Source organism: Chenopodium album, chromosome 18, assembly GCF_948465745.1.
Source record: "Chenopodium album chromosome 18, dcCheAlbu1.1, whole genome shotgun sequence".
Lineage (NCBI taxonomy): Eukaryota > Viridiplantae > Streptophyta > Magnoliopsida > Caryophyllales > Amaranthaceae > Chenopodium > Chenopodium album.
The window spans coordinates 35623843-35640144 of NC_137851.1; the positions used below are offsets into that span (position 1 = coordinate 35623843).

The 16302-nt window shown below is 38.3% G+C and overlaps 1 long non-coding RNA gene across 2 annotated transcripts; it reads left to right on the plus strand.

Moving 5' to 3' along the window:
- The first annotated feature begins 696 nt into the window (after nucleotides 1–696).
- On the plus strand, nucleotides 697–3528 carry LOC145590810 (uncharacterized). Of its 2 annotated transcripts, none has more exons than XR_014102167.1 (5): nucleotides 697–891; nucleotides 1077–1363; nucleotides 1553–1725; nucleotides 2907–3075; nucleotides 3219–3528. It is a non-coding gene; the product is annotated as an uncharacterized LOC145590810 (long non-coding RNA). The 2 variants fall into 2 exon arrangements; XR_014102166.1 differs by having other exon boundaries at nucleotides 1559–1725.
- Nucleotides 3529–16302: the final 12774 nt, after the last annotated feature.

Consider the following 16302-nt stretch of genomic DNA (forward strand, 5'->3'; position numbering starts at 1 on the left):
ATCTAAAAAACGCTGCGAAAAACTGGAAAATTCTAAGAATAAAGAGAGTTGCTGAGACATGTAGGAACTGGCGCTGAGAAAACAGTGCCCGTCGTAGTGCGATCGCGGCTATCGCATCGCGACAGGGCTATCTTCTCGCGATGGTCCCTGTTGTCTCGCGCCAAGTTCTTCCAATACCGAGCCAAAAATCTGCGTTCTTGTTTCGACTGGTTCTAGTACTGTTTGCTCGGTTTTACTTCCTGATTGAAGTTTTCTCACTTTTCTAAACTCATATGTGTTCTACATATGGTCATAACCCTCTGGGAATTCACGCTCCATCTACCAATCGAACGCTCATTGAAACGAAGGGTACGTCCGACTTTGTGAATTCACCAAACCATGGAAGCAAGTCTAACTCACTAGTGGAAAAATTGTCATTTGTGACACCCTATTTGTAACGGTCATGATAAAATCCGTTACAAAAAGAGTAATTGTAACGGGCAAAATATACAATCGTTACGGAAAAAACTTATTTGTAATGGGCAATTAAATGCCCGTTACAAAAAATTAATAATTGTAACTGGAAAATAAATGCCCGTTACAGACAATTAATATTTGTATCGGACAAATAAAAAGCCCGTTACAACTAAATAAAGCTCTAGGGTTTAAAACCTTATTTTGTTCCCACTTTCTCCCAGCCGCATTTTTCCTCAAAGATCTCTGTTTCTTTCCGCATTTCTCTTCTTCCTCACTCTTCTTCTCTTTCTCTCTCCTCAAATCACCAGGCACCGCATTACAGAGCTTCTCGCGCCCACCAGTCCACCACCTCGCAAGCTTTTTACGCCCACCGTTATGCCAGGAGCGTCAACTTCCGAGCCGTGAGATGTCGATCCGAGCATGAAATTGGTCCAGGTTTTTCAATTTTAGATTCTATTTTAATTTAGGTTAAAATATAAATTTAGTTTTTCTTGTTTTTTTTAATTCAAATTTCTAATTATAATTAAATTGTTTTTTTTCTTGTTACTACTTGGATCTGATATACTTTTTTTGTTTATTTTGAGATAATTGTTTGATTTAATTTTGATAATTGTCTGTAGTTGAATTACAAGTTGAGAACTACTCCGGCGAAGCGGTTGTAATCGTCAACGGCGCCAAAACAAAGCCATGAATCCAAATCAGGAGGGAGAAACTCCATGGAAATTGCATCACCTTCGCAAGAGAATGATCAATCCGAGAATTTCAGAACCCTTTGGTCTCGATTCTCCAATTCTACTTTCATCGGCAAACTTTCCAGTTTTTGTCGTTAATTCGGTCGTGCTAGGTCTTGTCGCCAGAAGTTGTGTTTGCCTCTTCCTTTTCCGTCCAAGTCGGTTCATTCTTCACTGTAATTTTCTCTCTATTGAACTCAGATTATGCTGAATTGAACTTAAATTTGTATGTTTGATTGTTTGATTACTAAGAGTTTTTGCAATTTTTTTAATTAATAGTTTCTGTTGATTTTGTTGTAGAAAACTAAGAATTTTTCTGGTAATTTTAGTGTGATTATAATGTAGATTGTTTAATTTTGTCAAAGGAGTAGGAATTTGAGCTAGGATTACTGAGAAATTTTAGGAGAGTAATGTTTCATTGGCCAGTCTGGTGCTGGTAATAATTGGGCTAAAGGTCAGTACACCGAAGGTGCTGAACTTATTGACTCTGTTCTTGATGTTCTTCGTAAAGAGGCTAAGAATTGTGATTGCCTCCAAGGTAATTTTAATTATTTTTATCAATGTAATTTTTATTGATTAGATTGTGTATTTCATGTTAATTTATAAGAAATGTTTTTAATGAGATATGATCATGTTTATGTCATTCATTATGTGTAATATTTGTTTGATCAGTTTTTTTTTTTTTTTTTTTTTGGTGGGTTTTGATTGGAATTAGTCAAGTTTAGGATTTAAATCTGTTGTGTTAATAATCTGATTTTAATTCTCATTGTTATTGTTAATTTTGTTATACTTTGTATGTATTAATTTAATAATGTTATACTTTGTATGTATACATTATTACATACGTGGGTTGTTTGCTTTGTAAATGACTTTTCTACTAATTTTTATTGTCAGTGATCATTATTGTTATGAACGAGATCCCCTCTATTTTATTCATGAAATGAACAGTCGATATCTTAAATGAACGGTTGGGAATTGCATGAAGGGAAAAAAATATGGGTTTTTAAAATGTTTTGTCTTTTAAAATATGGGTTTTTAAAATATGTTGTCTTTTAACGATCTATGCTTGTATGTGAATTTTGAATCTTCTCATGAATTTCTGAATTGAGTTTTTTTTTTTAATTGAAATTTCACTAAAATGGAGAAGAGTAGCAGCAAAAGGAGAATAGTAGTAGCAGTGGCAGTAAGATGAAAAGAAGAGATGTAATACTGTTGATTTAGATGCCTATCAAAAAAAAAAAGAAAAAAATAAAAAAAAGGAATGATGATTTTAAGTGATACTAGCCATAAATTAGTTCAGACTGTTAATATAAAACCTAAATAGGCTAAACTAATGGATGTGAGTTGAATTCCATTCAGGCTATGACATGTAATGATGGGTGTGATTTGGTCAGTTAGGTGTGTTTTCATATTTTGAATTTAAGGGTTTTTTTATAAATATTTGCATGAATTACTCTTTATATTGTTGTGATGGTGTTTGATTTTAGTGCTTTCATGATTATTTACACTATGACTTTAATTATAGTGATTTCATGATATTGCGTATGTTATTATGACTTGGTGTTCAGGTAGAGATAAGAAAAGGATGAATGTATATATTTTCCATTTGATTGAATTTTGTTTTGTACGATTTTTTCGATATAGTGTTACATAGTTGATCCCCGTATTATTTTTTTCCTTTATTTATTGTAAATGACTCCAGATTAACTGATTTTATAGGCATGAGGTTGGAGTTTGAGGTTGTTGATGGGCCTAATGATGAGGGAAAAATAATGTTTACTTAGCCTTGAAGATTAAGTGATCGTTTCCTCAACCTTACACAAACGAGCAGGCTGCTTCGTATGCTAGTGAAGGGGCATATTCTCCTGATTTAAGTATCATTACCAAGGTTCATGCTTCAATTATTTTTAACATTTTTTTTTTTTGCACTATAACTTCAAGTAAAGGTAGGAAAAATTAGCTTGATTAGGGAGTATATTGAAGAATTTCCATAGTTAAATTATCTGATTTTTTGTGTTATGTTTTTTGCAGCTCGACTATAAAGTCCATGTACATTAGAAGGGGCTGCTAAAATTTGGAGGAGGAGGTTGAAGTTAAAAGGGAATGATTAAAAGGAGACTGCTGAAATTTAAAGGGGCTTAAACGAAACTCTCCTAAAATTAGAAAGGGCTTAAACACCCCTGAAATTAAAAGGGGATGTTGAAATTATGTGTAATCCTAATTAATCTTTTTTGTGGTGCCATAATATATGTGTTGCTTTACTATGTATATGTAACTTTTGAGAAATATAGTTGGATTTGGTATGTATAATGTTTGATATTTTCATTGGATTAATAACCAATATAAATATAGTAAAAAAAAAAAAAAAAAGTAGGAAATATGACTGGGGGTATTTGTAATTAGCAAAATGGTGTTAGTTACAAATACCCCTAATTTTTTCACATGTCCTGAACATCATTTGTAACGGACAATATAAATGCCCATTACAAATAAGTAGTTATTTGTAACAGGAAATATAAATATCCGTTACAAATAACTACTTATTTGTAACGGGCAGTTGATTTGCCCGTTACAAATAAGTAGTTATTTTTAACGGGTAGTTGAAACACCCGTTACAAATAAGTATTTTGGGTATTTTATACCCCGCCAAGTGGCCCAAACAGCGTTTTGACACGTGTCACTAGAGGGGGCACCATCTTGGACCTTCCAGATGGTGACACGTGTCGAGCACAAACAGCTCCTGAATTGGAGTATTTAATGATCCCAAGTGGACCAATGAAAGAGCGACACGTGTCGCCTTAGGAGGCGCCCAAATGGCCTCTCAGGACGTATGACACGTGTCACTCGGATATCATTTCTGAAAAGGCGGCCTTTAAAGGCCCAAACTTTGAGGCGCCGCAAAACGGCGTGTCCTAATCCCTAGGTCATCAAACCCTAGGGAGGGCACACTTCCCAACGACCCTATAAATAGGGACACTTCCCTCATTTATGACGGGTCGTTACATTGGCATTAATTACAGAGTTGTCGTTCTCAAGAAACAGACGGCACCTGAGCTTGGAATCCGAGCAGATAACTTAATTTCCGCACGTTTTACTCCGAATACCGTACTAACTTAATCTTCGGAGGCGGACCACCGACCATTCGGTGCTCCGTTTGCTTTGCAGGTATAAGCGTCCTTGCGGAATCCGGTCTAGAGCTGTAACTCTCCCGAGGGACATAAAAAACCCCGAAACAATAAGTACTTATTCGTAACGGGCATTTATGTTGCCCGTTACAAATAACTATTTATTTGTAACGGACAATGCCCGTTACAAATAACAATTGCTATCCGTAACGGCCACATTCGTAACGCTCGTTACCTGTTACAAATAACAATTGCTCTCCGTAACGGTCGCATTCGTAACGCTCGTTGCCAGTTACGGATGAGGTGTTTTTGCCCGTTACAGATAGCATATTTTCCACTAGTGACTTGCGGGGTCCCATCCATACGCGCCAACCCTTCCAAAGGTAAGGCTTTCGCGCGATGTATCCGGATTCATAACCATTGACCCTCTTTAACCAACCCTTATCCTTGAACTTCAGAGAACTAGAGTCATGGTTAGGTTGCAAACTCATTGCATCATGTTGTGCTTACTTGCCTACTTGTGCATCTTTGCTTGTGCATATTTACATTAACCGTTTGTTTGACTTGTTAAAGAGTTTAAATAAACTAATTAATGACTATGTAGGACTTTGCTTAATTAATTAATTAATGAATATGAATAATTAAAGTTTAATAAATTGATTAAACTAACTTAGTAAGACTTTAGGCTTGTCCTTTTTAAAGCAGAACACTGGAAACAGGCCCAGACCGACGCATCAATAATGACGCGAAGGTCAGACCTGTGGCGCGACGCGATGGTGTCAATCGCGACACGATTATCTTATTGCGCCGCGATGGCCTCTGGCGTTTCGCGACAGTGCCGTTGCTTCGACAACAGTCCATTTTTTTGTTCGAGTCTTCACGCTGAGTCTAATTAACCTTTTTATTAACGGAGGAAACTGTATTTATTCTTTGCACATAGTCCCATGGTCTTACACAAGTGTCAAAGCATGTCACTTTCACTCACTTCCTTAAACACACACTTTGTAAATATGTTCACCATGACCATGTCTAGAGAGTCTTGTGTGCGCGTATTTTCCGTCACTTTTTTTAGGGGGGTAAGTCAGATATTAATCCTCCAAATTAAACGAAACCATGTTGCTTAAACCCTATACTTGATTCCCAAAAATATACACCCTATTTTTGCTTTTTTGCCTTTAAAACTAATAAAGTCAAAGCCAATTTAAGTCAAGTCATTAAGTCAAATATGGTTTAATTTACAGGTCTTGGGCTAGAAAGGAAGGACTAATAATCAAGGACAACGCTTTCGTCTAAGTCTTACTCTTTGATAAACCGATTTGACAAAAGAGAAAAGCTAAGAAGAAAATGGCAACTCAGGAAGAAGTCAATGAACTTAGGCAGAATCTTGCTAGTTTAACTGAGATGATGAAGACCATTGCTCTTCAAGTTAATGACCTTGCGAAATAACAACAAATGGAACAAATGGAAGAAAGCTTGAGCAAGCTTTCTAATGACTATAAGTTTCAGGGGATTAGCTCACAAGGGGTCTCGGTGGATAAGGAACTTCTTCCGCAGAAGTTCAATGCCAATGACATCCCTAGATTCACGCCAACTGACAATCCATACTTCCACTTAAGAGCTTTTGAAACAATAATGAATATTAAGGGGATTAATAAGAAGGTTTTTCATTCGCTGTTTTCATTGTCATTAGAAACCATTTGTCAACAATGGTTCTTTTCCCTTGATAAAGAGAAGATCTCTTCTTGGGATTCAATAACAAACGCTTTCATAGATAGATATAAATGCAACATTCAAGTTGAAACTGACCATAGAGAACTTGAGATGTGGAAGCAAAAGGAGAATGAAGGATTCACCTCCTTCTTTAATAAGTGGGGGGAAACTTCTGCCAAAATGGCTGAGGTTCCCACTGAAAAAGAATCTGTAAGGATGTTCATCAAGAACCTCCAAGAAAAGTACTCTAAGCATCTCAAATACCAAAGAAATTTGAGTACTTTCAAGGTCGTCTATGACATAGGAATCAACATCGAGGACGACCTTGCAAAACAAAAAGCTGCTAACACTTCCAATAGTGGCTGGAAAGGAAAGAAGAACGACAATCCTTCTTCTTCCAAAACTACCAACTCAAACAATGTTAGCACCTTTAATCTGAATGAGGTCCTAGCTATGAATAATCAAGGACAAAAGAAGCCATTAAGGAAAAATTACACACCTATTGGCATGAGTTATGACACATCATTTGATCGTTTTCATACAAAAGGTCTCATAACTCCTATTGGACCATTTGGAGATCCACCGGTCAAAAGGAGGACGGCTAGTTGGAATCCCAATTGCACATTGCAAATATCATCAAGGCAGGGGTCATCCTACTGAAAACTTCTGGAAGTTAAAGGAGGCAATTCAGGATCTAATAGATAGTAGTAAACTTCCATTACCTCCTAAAAGCATGAAGCCAAGCATCAATAATGCTCCACTTTCAGATTCCTTGGCCATTTCTAATGAGGAAGGTCACGCTGACCTATCATTTCTCATCAAACCACTTAAAGAAACTCATGCTAGTGAGGAAGAGGAGGACATTTTCTTCGATGCTATGAGTGAATTTCCTCCAAATAAGGAGCCAGCTTCTAAGGAAGATATATGGGTGCTCATAAACACAATGAGGGTAACAATGACCCAACAAAGGGCAGTGATGGCCACACTTCACCATGCTCTCCAAGAAGCAAAAGAGATGGAGAAAAGACGCATGGTCGAAAAAATGACACCCACTAAGACTACCGAAAGAAAACCCTTCTCTCTCAAAGTAGTCGAAACACCTAAAAGGAGTAACAAGTCATATACACCTATTGGGACCACTTATGCGAATATGTTTCAAAAGCTCTTCGAGAATGAGAAGATCAAACCTCTCGAGCCAAGACCTTTTGAATCACTCAAAATGACAGATAGGTTCTACTATGCCTATCATCAATCAGGAGGACATACCATAGAACACTATTTCATATTCAAGGACTTAGTTCAAGGATTAATTGACTGTAAGAAATTGGTACAAATTCGACCAGACAATGAGGTATTTTCAGAATTGGTTAATGGAGTGTAGGACAGTGATGATGAGGATGTTTACCTCAAAGATATACAAGACACTCCACTTTCCTCAACATATCCAGTTGATGACATTTGGGATCAAGAGGATTCTCCTATCGACGTCCTCACAGTATCAGGGAGAATGCAACCTCCTATCACAACACAACCCATTCCTACTACTCAGCATGTTTCCATACCAATCATATAAGACAATGATGTTGTCAAATAATTTAAGAAGACTAAGGTCGAGATGAATGTATGGAAATTACTAGCCACATCCCGTGAACATAGAGTTGTGGTAATGGATGCTCTGGCTAAAGTAGGAATAGACTCAGAAACCACTCCTGAGGGATTAGCTAACTTCCTCACGAGTGATCTCCCTAGTCCCATTAATTTAATCACCTTTTCTGACAAGGATTTACCTCCTGAAGGTGATAAACACAATGACTCTTGTAGATAATGGGTCAGCAATCAATGTTTGTCCACTTCGAACTGCGAGGATGCTAGGAATAAGAGATGAAGACTTATCTCCATCTACGCAAGGCATAAGAGCTTATGACAACACTCGTCGCCAAGCTCTTGGAACTATGACGATGAATGTCACGGCATGAGTTATTGAACATGCTACCACCTTCCAAGTAGTAGACATAAAAGCTTATTTTAACTTGTTATTGGGACGCCCTTGGCTCTATGACCTTAAGGTCGTCCCTTCATCAACAAGTAAAGGCTATAGTTGGAGGAATTCCCGTCACAATCGATGCTTCCCCAATGAGGATCAAGGCGATTGACAAACCCCTCATAAATGTGGAGCATGACGAGAATGATGAAGACTTATGGGGTTTCAATGCTGAAGAGGTCTCTTTTATTGACGAAGATGAGAAGATTCCTCTTCACTACGACCTCCATTCAAACATGATAGTTAATGGTATACTCCGAAAGCAAGGACACTTTCCTGGAATGACTCTAGGAAAGAAGAAGGGAGTAGCAACACAAATGGGATCGCCCGGCCTTCCTAATTTAGATACTTTTGGACTTGGTTTCGAACCGACTCCGAAAGACTTTAAGCAAGCCCGGGAAAAAATTAATGCATGGAGGAGTGCTCGTACTCAAAAGAAAGCAATCCCAATAGACTAATATCCTCTCACTCTAAATGGTCAATTCATATGAGAGGGTGAGGACTATCTATGTTACGAATTTCCTGAGCCATTCGTCAAAGATGGGAGAAGACAACCAGGATTCGAAATTTTCTTGGATTGCAATATCGTAGATGAGATTCCAACCCCTATTCACATAGAGAAAATGCCCCCATGTTTTGACTTTAATGTCATGGGATTACTCTTTGGCTACAAGAAAAATGAGCCTAAGCATATCGACGATAATTCTGCGCTTATCCAAACGGCCTTGCAAAGAGAAAACTTTGATCCCACAAAGCTCATTACTCCGGCAGAAGGATTAGTTCAAGGATGACGAAAGACTGTGAAGATGACTACACCAAGTGGAAGAAAGATCTCCATAACAACAGGACAAGGACCAATGTTTAACGAGTCCGAATAATCTGAGTCTGAATTCAAGTCTTCTGTAGTCGAGTCCTCTAAACCTCCTATAGTAGCATCTCCTTCTCTCCCTTCTACATCAAAATCTACTCATAGGATAGTTAGTAGTCAAGTCCCATAGACATCTCCTTATTTGATGTAATGATTTCCAAATTCAATAACATGTCTTCTTCCGCTTACTTCTCGTGTCATTCCCTTACTCAAGATGATGAGCATTGCTTAACTAACAATAAAAGTGACAAAGAAATAATTAAGGCAATGGAAACACTTGAGAATAAAACACCAGTAATTGAAAATACTGAAACGGTTGATATCTCAAAAGATTCAACCATTAAAAGAGAAGTTAAAATTCATCTAACTCTCAATAAAGAAGAAAGAAGAGATTTAATAAATGTACTAAAAGAATTCATAGATGTGTTTGCTTGGTCATACGAAGATATGCTAGGAATAAATAGAGAAATAGCTCAACACACAATACCACTAATTCCGAGAATGAAACCTGTAAAATAAAAGTTACGTCGAATGAAACCCGACATAGCTCTTAAAATAAAAGAAGAAGTTTAAAAACAAATAACAGCAGGTTTTATAAATGTATCTAAATACCCCAAACGGGTCGCAAATGTGGTACCAGTTCCTAAGAAAGACGGAAGGGTAAGAATGTGTGTTGACTACAGAGATCTAAATAAGGCAAGTCCAAAGGACGACTTCCCTTTACCACACATCGATATTTTGGTAGATAATACAGCGAATCACACACTTCTCTCGTTTATGGATGGGTACGCAGGGTACAACCAGATTCTCATGGCAGAAAAAGACATGGAAAAGACTACATTCATAACACCGTGGGGCACTTACTGTTACAAGGTAATGCCATTCGGGTTCAAAAACGCGGGTGCCACTTACCAAAGAGCAGCAACTGCATTACTCCATGACATCATGCACAAAGAAGTAGAAGTCTATGTGGATGATATGATTGTAAAATCAAAAGATCGTCCAGGACACCAAGTAGCCTTAAGAAAATTCTTCGAAAGGCTAAGGAAATACAACATGAGGCTAAACCCATCTAAATGCCCTTTTGGAGTCACCTCAGGAAAACTCTTGGGTTATATCATTAGCTGTAGAGGAATAGAGATAGACCCAACTAAGATTAAAGCAATCATATCAATCCTGCTGCCCAAGACCAAGAAACAAATTTGAGGATTCATTGGCCGGTTGCAATACATAAGTAGGTTCATATCCAAGCTAACCACGATATGTGAACCAATATTCAAGAAAATTAAAAAGAATGTGCCAGTAATATGGACGATGAGTGTCAAAAAGCCTTTGAAAAGATCAAAGCCTATCTCGCTAATCTTCCCGTATTAGCACCAGCGCTTCCAGGAATTCCTCTTCGATTATACCTAGCATTCACTAAAGAGACAATGGGAGCTATGCTTGCACAAGAAGTAGAAGGTAAAGAGAACGTCATCTACTACTTAAGTAAAAAGATGCTCGAGTATGAAGTACGCTACACACCACTTGAGAAACTGTGCCTCGCACTAGTGTGGGCCACAACTAAGCTGAGACATTACATGCTCGTTCATACAGTCTATGTGGTATCTCGAATGGACCCACTTAAGTATCTTTTCGAGAAATCAACACTTAACGGACGAATATCAAGATGGATAGTAAACATATCACAATTCGATGTAAGATTTATGCCCAAAAGGCTATTAAAGGATCAGTGGTCTCAAACTTCTTAGCAGATTTTCCAAAACAAGATTCAACACCAATACATGAGAATGATTTTCCAAACGAAGACTTGATGGTTACGGAAGATGATACTTGGACATTATACTTCGACGGAACCTCAAACCAAAAAGGTTGTTGCATAGGAGTATTATTAAAGTCACCCAAAGAAGAACACGTCCCAATCTCCATAAAGTTAGATTTCGACGTTACCAACAATACTGCGGAATATGAAGCATGTGTGGTAGTCCTCAAAACAGCTTTGGCATGAGGAGTGAAGAAACTTCGAATATTCGGAGACTCTTCTTTAATCATCAATCAGATTTCCAAAAGATGGAAAGTAAGGAGTGAAAGTTTAGCTCCGTATCAAACATACCTAGAAACTCTTACCGATCAACTTGACAAGGTCAATTACACATATATACCAAGGGAGGAAAATCAATTTGCTGATGCCTTGACAAGACTAGCCTCAATGGTTAGAATTCCTAAGGAAATTGAGCAAATGCCTTTGACAATAGAAAAAAGGCATAAACCAGCTTATATCCAAGCTATAGAAGATGACAAAGTAATTCAAGAATAAGAAGAAGAGGAGGAAAAACCTTGGTATACTGACATCCTCAACTATGTCACCAAAGGAGAATATCCACTCCATGCTGATAAGAGAGCAAAACGAGCACTAAGACTTTTGGCTTCCCAATATGTACTCATAAATGATGAGCTACATAAAAGGGTACCTAAAGGTAGAATTCTCCTATGTGTAGGAAAAAAGGAAGCTCAAAGAGAAATGAGAATAATCCATGAAAGAGTGTGTGGAACTCACATGAATGGCAAAATGTTAGCCCAAAAAGTAATGCGACAAGGATACTATTGGACTACCATTGCCATCAATACGTAAAAAGATGCCCTAGATGCCAAATATACGCTAACTTACAACATGTTCCTCCCTCTCTCCTTTACACCTATACTTCACCATGGCCATTCTCAACATGGGGTATAGACATTATTGGAAAAATCACTCCTCCTGGGACAGGAGGCCATGAATATATCCTAGTAGCAATTGATTACTTTACAAAATGGGTTGAAGTGGCATCATATGCAAAACTCACCACAAAACATGTAGCACTTTTTATCGAAAGGAACATTATATGTCGATATGAAGTCCCACATGAAATGATAAATGACAATGGAACTCACTTTCAAGCGGAATGTGAAGAATTGCTTCAAAAATACGGCATTCAACATCATCACTCTTCTCCATACAAGCCTCAAGAAAATGGCGCAGTAGAGGCAGCCAATAAGAATTTAAAGACTATCATCGAAAAAATGACAGAAAACTACAAGGATTGGCCTGACAAACTCCATTTCGCTCTTTGGGGTTATCGCACGTCAATTCGTTCATCCACTGGAAATACGCCATTTTTCTTAGTCTATGGAATGGATGTCGTACAACCTGTGGAATTAGAAATACCTTCCCTACGCATCGCGTTGGAAAGCAAACTCGATGAAGTCGAATGGACTAGAGCAAGATATATAGAGCTAATTCTACTTGATGAAAAACGACTAGAAGCTCTACATCATACTCCATGCTACCAAACTCGCATGGCTAGACATTTTAACAAAAAGGTCAAGACAAGAAACATCAAAGTAGGAGACTTGGTGTTAAAAGCATTAAGGAAAAATGTTCTACACCCAAGAGGCAAATTTAGGTCTAACTGGTCCGGACCATATATCGTCAAAACTATCCTATCAGGAAGTGCTGCAAAATTAATTGATATGGATGGTAATTGAATTCTCAAATATGATGAATCTTGACCAACTTAAGAAATTCTACCCATGATAACTTGAGTAACATACTCAAGAGAGCTACGTTTGGCCTGATTCCTACGAAAAGGATACGTAGGCAACCCTTTACAGGGTGCGGCCACTTTAAATTTTACAAACCTCGCACTCCTTCATCAGTACGTCAACGACGCACAAAATTCCAGTACAGCGTGCCGCGACAGGATTTGTCGCACGGTGACAAAGCCATCGTGTTGCGACAAGTTTGTCGTGCCGCGATGAATCCAAAATTCAGGCGCCAGTTCGTTTTCGTCAATCTGGGCAAATTTCGGTGAATTTCGAGAAACTTTCAACTTCCGTACTCGAACAATTTGCCAAATTAACTCAAGTTGTTTTCATTGCTTTAATAAATAATTCAATGTAAAAAAGTCAATTTAATTTAAAAACCTGAAAATTGCATAAATAAAAGTAAAATTACATTATTGATGGAAATAAAATAAAGGCTTAAAAATAAAAATTGACTAATAAATTGATAGTAAAAGCAATGTTCTAATCTGTTTTCTCTTTTCTGGCCCTTTTCCAATTCTTCTCCGCCTCTTCTTCATCATCCATCTCTTTCACCAATAAGGATCCCTTAGAAGATCTGCACACAATCTTAATATCAATAGTTTCTCCAATAGCCATTACACCATGTTTTTTATTTGTGGAGTCAGTTTTTCTTTTCTCCTTGCCCTTAGTAGTATTTTTCTTCTTAGGCATAATAGGGGTCTTGAATTCAATTCTTGCACCTAGAAGATCTTTAGGAGGAATTTTCTTATCTCCTAGACGATCTTTAAAACTAGTCTTGTGCGTGTTGTGGACTTTGTTCTTGTCCTTTTGAGATCTATCAAGTAACCACTGCTTCACATCTCCGGACAAAGAAGGAGAAACCTTTTGGGTAACAACTTCCCATAAAGGTCTGGCACACCAATAGTCATCAAATCTTTCTATATCTTGTGAAACCGGAAATTCATAAGGGCGACGAAGATCCCCGAAAGGAATGGTTTGAGCAACGCCATATTGTCTTTTTACTCTAGAAGGGTAGTAAAAGGTCAATTTGGACAAACTTGGAAGACGGCAAAAAGGTTGTTTATTGACACCAACCATCTTCTCAATTTTCCACCACGGAGCAACCCATTTAATGGCAAAGTCGCGAGTTTCAAAGATTCTACTCCATTCCCGGCGGCCCATCTTTATGGAGAAGCGCTTCTTCCTTCTCACGAGACAATTGGGTGTATACTTTTCAACATTGTCAGGAGGGCTAATTAATTTAAGCCTTTCCATTAGCCAAATTTGCAAAAATTCAATACAAAAATTAATATTACTATACAAAATTAAAAAAAAATTATTTCTGTAATTAAAAGTATTGATTTTCTACCTGTAATAAAATTGGAGAACCTCTAAGAGGTGCATTCGGATCTCTTTTTAGTTCATCTAAACTAAGCATAGTTTCTCCAAAAAATTTATGGCATTGGATTTCTCCCGGATTCATTTTGCTCTATGACAGATGCTAAAATTGCTTGACCCTCATGAATCTTTCCACTAGTAAGAAGACATTGGCTAAACATGCAAAAGAGGAAAGCCCTCCTCCTATAAACATGAAAAGACTTAGAGCATGGTCTATCAAAATACAAATTTATAAATTCTTTCAAATTTACTACATTCCCATGCATTATGTCTTTTAAGTCCCTATCCCTAAGGTTAAGGAAACGCTCAAAATCTTTATAGTAATATTCACTCACCGTGGGAATTACTGCAAGATCTAAAGAGGGGAAGCCAAGAATGGCACCAAATTCTTCCGGTAAAGGGCACATTTCATCATAATCAAATTTGAAGCAATGGATATTTGAATCCCAATATTCTAAGGCAGTATGAATAAAATCTATGTCAAGATCTACCCCCTTAATACCATATAAACCTCCCAAGTGGAAAAATTCAAGCTCTTTTCTCTCTTTGGCAGTCAAAGACCGACACCACTCACGAGTAAAATCACTAAAGGTCTTAGACATGGCTATTTTGTGTGAAAATTAATAAGCTAAATATTTTAATCTGCTTAAATTATCCTGTAATCGACGAATTTGGGGGCTTTTTATAAACAGAACTTGACGAAAACCGAATCCCAGGAGAATTCGGAGAAATAAGACAATCGCGCCGCGATAGGAGTGTCGCGCCGCGATGGTTCAATTTTTACCGCGTTAGAATAATGCGCTAAGCTGACTGTGTGTTATCCGACTTTGATTCAGATTCGTGCTTTGACTTTACGGTTTTGATTATTTTCAAAGCCTTATCCAAACTTATTTTTGGGAATTTTCTTTCAAACACTTATCCCCTTTTGATTATTTTAAGTTTAATTAATTTAAGCTTATTTTTGGTCAAATTCAATTTTATTTTTCATTTTTTTTCCTTTTGGGGGTGGAAGTCGGATGCCCTCCATTAGTAATAAAAATGACGGAATTTTTTGCGCAAAAGGTAATCACAATTTTTCACACACTCATATGCACATAAAATGAAAAATAAAAATGTAAAAAGATAAATAACATAGTAATCATAGGATATATGTACAATATATCTAACATAAGTGTCAAATAAAACAAAGTCCAACAAAGTCCAACAAAGACGAATAAAAAAAAAGAGTACGGGCACAACTACGGCTCCAAAGGACGTACTGCGGAGGAACACCAAATGCATCCAAGAATTGCACAGTCCGCGGAGTCAATCCTTCACCAGCCTCAGGATCACTAGTAGTCGGAAGAGAAAGAGTAGGGCCAGCCCATCCTGGCTCACCCTACTGAGGTCCCGGCTGTTGTGGCTGCTGCGACGATGAGCCAACCTCGTACGTCCCACCACCCACCAAAGGAGCTGATGTCGCACCTCCCTAGCCAGTCGGCCTCCTCGACGCACCATCAGAAGAAGACCCGACACCCTCCACCATCACAGTCCGATCAGACTCCGCTCGACTGTCCTGGTTCCCAACCGAAGTACGACGACGCCTCGAGCCAGACCCGGATCTCTCTCTCCGATCCTCGGGTCTCGTACGAGTATGTGATGGAGGAACATGCTGAAATAGAAAAATAAGCCGAATCAAAATGTAAGAAAAATGAGTAAAACAAATAAAATAAGAGTCAAAGAGAAATACCTCTGTGCATCATTCGCACGACGACAGCTAGCTCGGTGACTCAATCTCACGAGCTGATAACGAAAGGCGTCCATGCCACTCTCCATCCTCGTCATCACCTCGCGGGAAAACTATCAAGTAATAAAAGTCAGAAACACTCAAAGAACACGCATACAAACAAAATAATGATAGACAACTCACCCAGGTCTAGTGGCGAGGTATCGACCTCTCCACAAAGGCCACTCCTCAAGGGCTAGAGGAATCATCTCCTCAACTGGGCCGAAAGACCCCTAATAAATAATAGACACTGGTATAAAATCCGCAACCGTCGCCGCAGCCTGTAGGAATAAAATCTAAGTGATTAGAATTCCCTGGGGGCTACCAAAAGAACAAATCAAAAGATGCGAAATATACCTCCGCCTCCTCTAACGGGCAAGGTGGTGGAGCCAACCGCGGCACAAGGTTCGGATGGCTATGACGCTGCCACTCTGTACCAGCTGGCGACCTACCCATATAAACTCTCAAGTCCGTATGATCAATCATATGCCGTGGAGGACGGGTAGGAACGACAAAAGACTCCGAAGAGTGTTGAATCGCAACTCTCTTGCCCAGGTACACCACAACATCATATGTTCCCTGGAAGTAGCGCCAATGAGCTGTGTACTTGACAGCTAGTGCGGGGACATCAAAATCAGCCCACG